This window comes from Miscanthus floridulus, chromosome 19, assembly GCF_019320115.1.
Source record: "Miscanthus floridulus cultivar M001 chromosome 19, ASM1932011v1, whole genome shotgun sequence".
NCBI classification, from domain to species: domain Eukaryota; kingdom Viridiplantae; phylum Streptophyta; class Magnoliopsida; order Poales; family Poaceae; genus Miscanthus; species Miscanthus floridulus.
This window is the reverse complement of record NC_089598.1, coordinates 8,364,651-8,375,635: the sequence shown is the minus strand read 5'-3', so window position 1 is coordinate 8,375,635 and position 10,985 is coordinate 8,364,651.

Below are 10,985 nucleotides of genomic sequence, written 5' to 3'. Positions count from 1 at the left end.
CAAAGCAATCTAGTACTATTCGGCTGGTCCCAAGCCTGCTCTAGGGTTTGATGCTCCAAACTTAAAGGAATTCATGAAAACTCCTGTAGCTTTGGATTCAGCACCTTTAAAGGCACTCATGAAAACTCCTGCTACTTCAGCTGCTGCATCTTCAAGAGGAAAAAGCAAAAGGAAAACACCTAAAAGTTTTCTCTTACCCAAGAAACCAAGGACCAAGAAAGCCAGATTATCTCCTAAGGCATGAACCTTTTTATTTTCTTATCAGGTTAACAACCTCACTTAGTAGTAAACCTGACCACCTCTACATTCATTACTTCCATTGCAACCACAAGTCGAAATTCCCACACTGGGCAATACCTCAGCGCATGTAGAACCAACCCCTAAAGTTTCTACTGAAGATGAAGAAATCCATGATAGCGAAACTTCAGAGACTCATGAAGCTGAAGGTTTAAAAGCTCATAAACCTGATGAGACTATAGGTAACATCGTTCAGCCAATTCTCTTTTTTTCCTCTTTTTCCTAAATAACACCTATCTCTTATGCTCATTATCATTTACTTTATTGAGAATAGATAAAATCTTAGATGAACTGGCAAGGGAAACTTCTCCTGATCAAGCTCCAAACCTGTCCCTTCTGAACCTTCAGCCAAGTTCTCCAGCAAGCCAGGGTATAACCCATCCTGATAATCAATCAGCTCAGCAGGTAATGTCTTGTCTCACACTATATTTTAGCAAAATTACCCAATCGGCTAACACCTCCTTTCTTCTCCTTTCTTTAGAAGAACATCACTAAACCGACCACCAGTTACTCCTTCTCTATTGAGGACTACATCATTGAGAAAGGTGAAGAGATTACTTCTCATCAAACCTTATCGCTGGAAAATCAGGCTCGGCTAAAAGAGGTGATCATTCTGCTGAACAAGGACACCATTAGTCTGGTTCAGGATGCAGATCAGATAAAAGACCTCCTTGAACTCATTAATCAAGATATCCCCTCTGCTCTCAAGGCCCTCCTAGAATCTGCAGCCCATCTTGATGACCACTTTGTTATGGTGAGAAGGGCAACCAAGAACATATCTTCGAGGGCTGCTCTGCAGAAGGATAGATCTTTGAAAAAGCTGGAGATTAAAGATCTTCACTCTCATATCCAGACTACAAGAAATTCATTGACAACCTTGGAGCCTGAACTGAAAGCCATGGAGGATGAAAAAAGCAGACTAGAAGCTCAACTAGCCGAACTGAATGCCAAAATTCAGTCTCACAGGGTCCATATAGCTAATTTGCCGAAGAACATAGAAGCAGCTTCACTAAAGATAACTTCGATCATCAAAGAAGATCAGCAAATCAAAACTAAGTTATCCAGCATCCAGAGCTCTGAAGATGAGGATCAGAAAGTGCTAGATAATGTTAGCCGAATCAGGACTGAAGCCATAGAGGCAATCAATCAGCTTCTGAACAAGCAGACATTGGGCTTGTAATAAACTCAAGTGTGATACCCTCTGTCCTTTAACCAATCAACTTCGTGTTTACATATTTTATTTGTTTGAAAAAGCAATCAGCCTTTTCCCTTTAAATTACTCAATTAGAATGTAGCCGATTGTCTCCATTCTTCCGATAGTCGAACGAATCCAATTTAAAGATTGTGAGGGTATAGCCGAACAATGCTGGTCCCAACAAATCAGGGAGATAGTCGAACGACGTCTGACTTAATCCATGCCTGGCCCAGTCCAGTAACGGCCCAGCTGAAAAGAAAAAACCCTACTCCATCGTTCGGCATTTTCGCCCCACGACTCCGTGGAATTCGCCACGACTCTTTGTTTCGGTTTATAAATAGACCTTTCCGTTAGCCTTCATCGCTATCTCCGCTTTAGCGTTCTCACATCCGTCTCCTCCACTTCCTTCGTTCGATTCATTCCAGAAGAAAACCCTAACCTCCACCAAATCAAATGACGAACAGTGGCAACCGTGGCAAGCGTCCTGCCGACGGAGAGGCTGAAGGAAGCAGAGCATCGCGCTGCCAGCGTCGTGGGTACGATTCGGCTTTTTGCCCCCTTGCAATTTCCTTGTTCATCTCTTAGTTTCGATTTTTTCTTCCTCGTTCATCAGGATAAGGGTCATCAGCTCTAGCCAATATCATCTCCTTCCTCCGGCGACAGCAGCTCAACCGGGAACTCCATCATCCGGCTCTTCCAGCTCTTCAAGCTCCTATCATTCCAATCCTTGGGGCCCGGTGGAACCAGCAGATGCACACCATCCGTACTCTCACGAGGAGGCGCTCAAGTTTCGCCAGGAGAGGGACGAAGCCCGGGAGAAGCTAGGCGACGTCTCTAAGAAATTCGGCATCGATCAAGCCGAATGGGAGGACCAGCGGAAGCAACTCTGCGACGCCATCACCGGTTTGATATCCTCATTTGGTTTTATCATTCTGGCTTCCCTTGCTTGCTGATCCATTTTTTTTTCTTTTCTGCCCAGCTCTTTCTGCGGAGAATGACCGCCTGAAGGCGGCGGCGAACAAGATCGCCGACAAGGTGAATGCCCAAGGGGAGACATCCGAGGCACGCCTTGATGCTGCGGACGGCCGCATTGATCAGGCCGTCATCCAAGGTGTGCACCTTGGCGCTTCTCTCGGGCTGGCGGCAATGACCTCCTGAACCAATGAGGACTACTCCTTCCGGCCAGTCGGCTTCGCTGGAGGACGCCCGGACGAGATTGACGACATAGACGAGCGTCTGGAGGCCTACGATGATCATGCCGCCGCCCTTGCCGAATCCACAAACCCCTAGTCTGTCCTCAACAAGTTATTTGAGGAGTAGTTTGTATTAGGATGGACTTCTATGAATAATCTCGTCTTTTGGAAGAATACTTATTTCTTTGATTCTTTTCGGTAAAATTCTGCCTGCGACTGTCATAAAAAATGCTGAAAACACCCCAGTCTTGCATAAACATTCTTGTGCTAGAGGCGATGCAAACTGCATCGGCTATTTTGTGCTAAAGGCGATATGAACAATATCGGCTATTCTCAGTCTTATTTATTTTTAGGCTAAAGGCGATTTTCCCTTTATCGCCGTTTCTGATCTACATTCATAAACCAACCTCAACACTGGGGTAATATCTCTTAAGAAATCTTCCATTGATAGCTCTGGTAAACTCCTCTCCAAATAAAGTTTTCAATATGTATGCATTGCTAGGTACACATTCTACTATTCGGAAAGGACCTTCCCAATTTGGAGACCATTTGCCGAACGCTCTATCCTTTGTTCCAACTGGCAATATAGTTTTCCAACCCAAGTCTCCCTCTGTGAATTGCTTCAGCCTAACCCTTTTGTTATAATACTTGGCAACGCGTATTTTATTTTTCTCAATATTTTCTAATGCCTTGAGACGAATCAAATGTAGATTTTCCAATTCATCCATCATTAGATTCTTATAATCTTCTTCCACCAATTCTTTCTGTAACACAACTCGCCTTGATCCTGACCGTAATTCCCATGGTAACACAACATGATGCCCATAAACCAGTTCATAGGGAGACGTTTGAGTGGACCCATGACAAGCCATTCGGTAAGCCCACAATGCTTCATTAAGAACCAAGTGCCATCTCCTTGGTTTTTCATCAATCTTCTTCTGGATGATTTTAATCATAATCTTATTTGATGCTTCTGCCTGACCATTAGCTTGTGCATAATAAGAAGAAGAATTATACAACTTAATCCCCATACTTTTGGCAAAGTCACAGAATTCTGAAGAAGTAAACTGAGTTCCTTGATCAGTTGTTATAGTCTGAGGAATCCCGAATCTGTGAACTATATGTTCCTTAACAAAACTGATCATATTCTCTGACGTTACCTTCTTCAAAGGGACAGCTTCAACCCACTTGGTGAAATAATCCGTGGCCAAAAGTACAAATTTGTGTCCCTTACTAGAAGGAGGATTGATCTGACCAATTAAATCTATACCCCATCCTCTGAACGGCCAAGGCTTGATTATGGGATTCATAGCAGATGCTGGAACTTTTTGAATATTGCCGAATTTTTGACAATCGTGACACCCTTTGTAATATTCAAAACAATCCTCCAACATAGTCGGCCAAAAATAACCAGTTCTCCTAATTATCCACTTCATCCGATAAGCTGACTGGTGTGCACCACACAATCCTTTGTGAACCTCATACATCACTTTCTTGGCCTCTTCTTGACTTAAACATTTTAGCAATACTCCATCGACGGACTTGTAATATAACTGATCATCAAGGAACACAAATTTAAGAGCTTTGTACCTGAGTTTTCAGGAAACCTTTTGAGATGGATCTTTCATATAATTGGTAATTTCGTATCTCCAATCACCATCTACTTGATCGGTATTTAAAACACCTTCTTCTATAGCAAAAACTTCCCGACTCTCTCGATATCCAGAAGCAGCTTGAGCTAACTTATTTGCTTCTTCATTGTACTCTCTAGGGATATGATGCAAGGTCACTACCAGAAAATTCTTCAAAAGTTCTCTACACTCCTCATAATATTCTCTTAACACATTGTTCTTGCATTCATACTGACCATTCAGTTGATTAATCACCAACTCAGAATCCCCAAAGATTTCAACAGCAACGGCCTTTACTTCTATAAGAAGCTGAAGCCCTCTAAGCAACGCTTCATACTCTGCCTGATTATTAGTAACATGAAATTCAATAGGAACTGCATACTCAAAAGCTTTTCCTTGTGGGGAAATCAAGAGAATACCAGCACCACCACCTTTGTTACAAGATGATCCATCGAAGAACAAGGCCCAAGGCACAATGCTCATTGCCTCAACAGAAAGATCCCGATGTTGGGTAATAAAATCGGCAATAATTTGACCCTTTACCGCCTTTGCCGATTCATACCTCAAATTAAATTCTGACAATGCTAAAATCCATTTGCCAATTCTTCCATTCAAAATCGGCATTGATAGCATATGTTTGATTACATCAAAACTAGAAACCACCACACACTCGGCATTCAACAAATAGTGCCAAAATTTGGTACATGAGTAATACACACACAAGCAAAGTTTTTCTGTAGCCGAATACCTTGTTTCTGGGTCTAGCAGCTTTCGGCTAAGATAAACTATGACTCTTTCTTTTCCTTCAAACTCTTGCATAAGGGCCGATCCTATCGTTAGGCTATCGGCCGCCACATACAACTTAAAAGGCTTGTCAAGTTGTGGAGGTACCAGCACAGGTGGTGCCTTCATATATTGCTTGATCTCATCAAAAGCCTTTTGTTGCATGTCACCCCATACAAATTTTTGATCTTTCTTGAGCTTTAATAAAGGAGAAAAGGGTAAAACTCTCTCTGATAGATTGGATATGAATCTTCTTACAAAGTTGATTTTGCCTAACAATGACTGTAATTCTGTGAGATTGGTTGGCGGCACAACTTTGTCTATTGCTTCCATGCTCTTTTTCCCAACTTCAATTCCTCCTTTATGAACTAAAAATCCCAAAAACTCACCGGCTGAAACTCCAAAGGCACATTTGTTTGGATTCATCTTCAAGCCATGCTTCCTTGTGCACTCCAGAGTCTTTCTTAAATCGGCTAAATGTCCTTCATGATTTCTAGACTTGACCACCACATCATCGATGTAGATCTCTATAATCTTGCCGATCAGCTCGTGAAAAATATAATTCATAGCTCTTTGATAAGTTGCACCGGCATTCTTTAACCCAAATGTCATGACTATCCATTCAAACAAACCAATATGACCAGGACATCTGAAAGCTGTTTTCGAAATATCTTCTATTGCCATAAAAATTTGATTATATCCAGCATTACCATCCATAAAACTAATGACTTCATAACCTGCTGCTGCATCTACCAGTAAATCGGCAACTGGCATTGGGTAACCATCCATGGGAGTAGCCTTATTAAGATTTCTGAAATCTATGCAAACTCTCATTTTTCCATTTTTCTTGTATACCGGTACTATATTTGAAATCCACTCTGCATACTTGCATGGCCGAATGAAGTTTGCTTCTATTAATCTTTCAACCTCCTTCTTCACATCGGCCAATACTTCCTCTTTGTATATCTTCCGTGGAGGTTGTTTATAAGGATGAAATCCAGGTTTAATGGGTAATCGATGCTCAACAATGGAACGATCCAATCCAGGCATTTCCGTGTAATCCCAAGCAAAACAATCTTTAAACTCTTTCAACAGATCTATCAACTTTGATTTATATTCTGGGTCTAACTTTGCACTAATATACATCGGCCTTGGCTTAGAACCATCACCAACATTAATTTCTTCCAACTTATCAGCCGACATAAAACCACGTCCCAACTTTCCTTTGTTGCCATCGACGGGATTTCCCATTAAAAATTGCTATGAGAGCCGACTGCTTGGATCGGCTGTTGGCCCTCGCTGAAAACATTTACAGGACCTTCTTTCCACACTTTTCCAGAGAAACAATCGATGCCCTCATATTCCCAGTAGGTAGATTCTGTGGCAGCAACACTTACCGAATTATCAGCATGTACAACTTCAACGTCATCTCCAATCCATTGAATGAGAATTTGATGCATAGTTGAAGGAATGCAGCAATTAGCATGGATCCAATCTCTGCCCAAGAGTAAACTATATGCCCCCTTGCCATCAATGACAAAAAAGGTAGTAATCAGAGTTTTCGACCCAATAGTCAACTCGACATGGATAGCACCTCGGGTATCGGAAGGATTGCCAGCAAAGTCCCTAAGCACCATGTCAGTTTTCAACAATTCTTCATTAGTCATCCCAAGCTTTCTGAAGGTAGTATAAGGCATGATATTGATAGCAGCCCCTCCATCAACAAACATCTTGGTTAAAGGCTTGCCATTGACATATCCTTTTAAATAGAGTGGTCTCAAGTGACGATTCTTGATTGGTTTGTCAAAAACAGCTTGCTGTGTTAATACAGGTTGAGCCATCAAATCCTGACATTCACTTTCATCAAAATCAGAGTACACCTCTTCTTGGACATCTTGGCTTTCGGGAGCTATAAACTCTGATGGGAGAAAGAAAGCCATGCAAGCAGCAGCCGAAGGACCAGATCCATCAAGCTTCTTCTTAGGACGCCATATTTGCTTTGTTTCGGTAACTTCCTGTTCCAACTCCCTATTCCTCAACCGTTGAACTCTTCTTTTCTGACTTTTCCTCAGGCCTGGAGGACACCACTATCCTTTTTGCCATTCATATCTATAGGAATCAGCTTCTTCATCATGCACCCTATCATGAATCCAACCTTGACCTGCAAATCTTTTCCTTTGCTGATTCTCAAAATCATCTATTTTTAATCGCCGATCATCTTCAGGAACCTTCGTTCCAAGTCTTTCATAGACGGGACGGCGGTTGATTCGAGATTGCCTATACTCGGAGTACTGAGCACTACACTCCGGACAATTATTTCTTGCAGGCAACCTCAAGCCTTCATTCCAACAATGCCTAAAGAATGAACAACCCCAATGAGACTGCTCCTGTTCTGTCATGTATTCTTCTTGCTCCCTTCGGTATACCTCTTCCTCATACCTCCGGCATTCTTCCATAAACCATTGCTTCTTACAGTATTCCTTCTTTTGTTCTCTCTGCCACTTGTTTAGCAAAATACGTGATGTAACTCTGGGTTTGGAAGTTTGACCTTTCTCGGTTCGGCTATTCTGAAACCGAACTCGTTGCTGCAGCTCTCTACTGGTGACTTGCCGATCCGGGTCAACAGCACCACTCTCCTTTGCTCTATCAGAAGTCAACACCTTCACCTTGCCTTTACCTTTGAGATCATTGGCAGAGACCATATTCACAGAGAAAGAAATCATATTTTGTGGAAAAGGCTGATCATCAATTTTCATCTTGCCATCAAACCTCAAATGTCCCTCTTGGATAGCTTTCTGGATTCGTATTCTGAACACTCGGCAATCATTGATAGAGTGAGAATTAGTGTTATGGAAGCCACAATACTTTTTGTCTTTCACTCCTTCAGGACGTAGCATAGGATGTCCTTCTGGCAGCTTGATGCGTCCTTCCTTTATCAACAATGCAAAAAGTCTGTCTGCCTTAGTAACATCAAAATCATAGGTTCCCTTCTGTTGTTTCAACCAGCATTGACTAACTTGAGTGGGTTCCTTTGCCCAATTTAACTCAGCTGCAGCTATCTCATCTTCATCAATATACTCAGTCGCTTCATCCAGAAAACCTTGATACACCTCATTAGTGGCATTGTTCTTCTGAAAGCGATTATCTCTCCTAAATCCTTGGGCTTGATTACTCATAGCTGCTAAACGCTGTGCAAGTTCGCCAAGATCATCAAACTCTAAACCGAACAACTTCTCCCTGATATTCGGCAACATTCCTGCTATAGCTATTCCAGGTAGTTGATCATCTGGTAAATTTAGAGAATAACACATATTCTTGGTCTCCCTAAATCTGCGAAGATATTCCAATGGTGTCTCATTTGTTCTCATCCTCAGACTCATGAGATCAACCAACTTCTTCTCATTAGTACCCGTATAAAAATATGAATGAAACTTCTGCTCTAGTTCTGCCCACGTACCAATGGAATGAGCTGGTAGAGACGTGAACCATGTGAAAGCTGGTCCTGTAAGAGACAAAGGAAAATATCGAATCCTCCAAGCTTCATCTGAAGCAGCTTCTCCAAGCTGTATTAAGTACCGACTGACGTGCTCTATGGTACTAGTATCATCTTGACCAGAAAACTTGGTCAAATCTGTTGGAGGCTTCACCCTTGGAGGTAACGCCACTCTGTTGTACCATTCTGGATAAGGAGACTTGTATGAATAGGATTGATTCTTTGGCTTCAAGCCGAACTGATTTTGCATCATATCAGCCATCCTGTGCATCAAAACATCAATGCCTGGATCCTGATTTCCTTGTACTTGCACTCCAGAAGGCAATCCTAGAAGGCAATCCTAAAACACTTCTATACCCTGGATTTGGCACAGCATTGATAGCACTGTAATCAGTAAATTCTTGATACCCATCTCCATACATATTCTTCTGCAATCTGTTTGATGCTGGAGAAACTCTATAAGCTGAAGGTGGCACTTCTCCTGTGGTACCAAATGTCACCTGGCCATAGGTGGGATGTGATTGCTTCTCAGTGTGAGTCAATCCACCTACATTTGAAGGAGACGCTACTTCTTTTCCAACAGGCTTCTCTTGATGCTTTGGAACATTGAAAAGCGTCGGCCCACTGAGTGGTCTAACATTTTCTTCAAAGTATTTATCAACCATTGGACCAAAAGTACTGATCATGATTGCCCAAAAGGTATTCAGAAAAGCTGTGTGATGGTTTGTCATAGTGTCTCCCATAGCTTTATAAACTAGGGCTGCCATCTTCTGAGCATCCTCCTCTTCAGTGTAATCAGTTTGATGCGGAAGAAGAACCCTTGGCATTGACTGCTTTTGAAACACTTTATTGCTCTTGTTTTTGGAAAAAGACATCAAGCATTTCCGTTGGTATTGCTCACATGCTTGTAGCACTAAATCCCTGTAATTATCTGGCAATTCTGTCATGCTCACATCCAGAACATGATCATTGTTGATTTCAGACGCCATCTTGAACTAACAGGTGGTCCCACCGAGCGTGCCAAAAAGTGTGTTGACACAAAATGTGACGCACTGTGCCTCACACACAGCAAGCCGGAAAGCGTAGCTTCAATCGGGTTCCCGGGTGCTTCGTGATCCGGAAGCGTGCCAGTCAGTTTGACCTGAAAACTAATAAGGGATAAAACAATTAAATGCCAAACCGGAACATGTCGGGTGAGACCAGACAGTTCCATATATATGGCCCTGAAGCCACTTACAACGACATACAGCTATAGGAAGCTGTCTGTCAACAAGTTTATAAACCATTCAGCTAATCGTAAGATGAACGCGCGTAAAGGTCTGATTGCCGAATGCATGTGCATGGGAAGACATGTTTGAACAAGTGAAATTAATTATGAGTTAATGCACAACCAAGTTCAGCAATCCAGCCGAGTTGGGGTCCATGAAGAAGGAACATACAAATAAACACGATTAAACTAATCTAAAACCTGCATCTGCCGCACGACACCTAGTTTCGTTAAAGCTTAAACGTAATTAACGTACATGAACCCACGACATGTGACAACCTAGATTAGAATAATTCAGCCATTATGAGCATGTTATTTATTTGCAAAGGTAATATGAAAAGCAATGATCGTTGAAGCACGAACAAAATCATAAGAGAGAGCCGAACAATATCAATCTAGATTGGGCAGAAGTGTGTTACAAATATATAAAATATTTAAAACATGCAACACTGGATAACTTAATGAATCTATTTAGATTTTGCCATATCTAATAGAGCTGATAACTATCTTGCTTTCACTAAGCATATTGAGCAAACGCCTGCCGCACGGTATCTACTCATAAACAAAGCATAAGCAAAGACTTCTTGATTGTCAATCAAAGATCTGCCGCACGACCATTGAGAACAAACAAGACTACTTGCATCACGTTTAAATCCACCGCATGATACTAAACATGATAACAAGGTTGTCGGAACTTACGGAGGTCGACGGATCGATGACTCCTCTCGAAGAACTCGACGACACGACAAAAGGACTCGAAAGTTGGCACGGGGCCGGTTGTATTGATTTGGTTGTGAACCCTTATTACAATGGTCGAGGGTCAATATTTATACCCTAGACAAAACACGAGTCCTAGAGGACTACGATTTACAAAGGAACTTTGAAACAAACTTGGAAACTTACGATTCCTTACCCTAAACTTTTAGATTCCTTTATTATTACAACTTTCATCTTTCCGATCGGCCTTGCCTGCCATCTTCTGTTTTCCCGAATGGAGTCACCGCCTTCTGGAGTAACCAACCGCACAAGCATTTAGCCGACCGCTTGTTTTGTTTGCCGAACACCCTTCTTCCCGCATGCGGGTCTACCTGTCATCCTCTAGAATCGACCAAAATCCAGTGTTAAC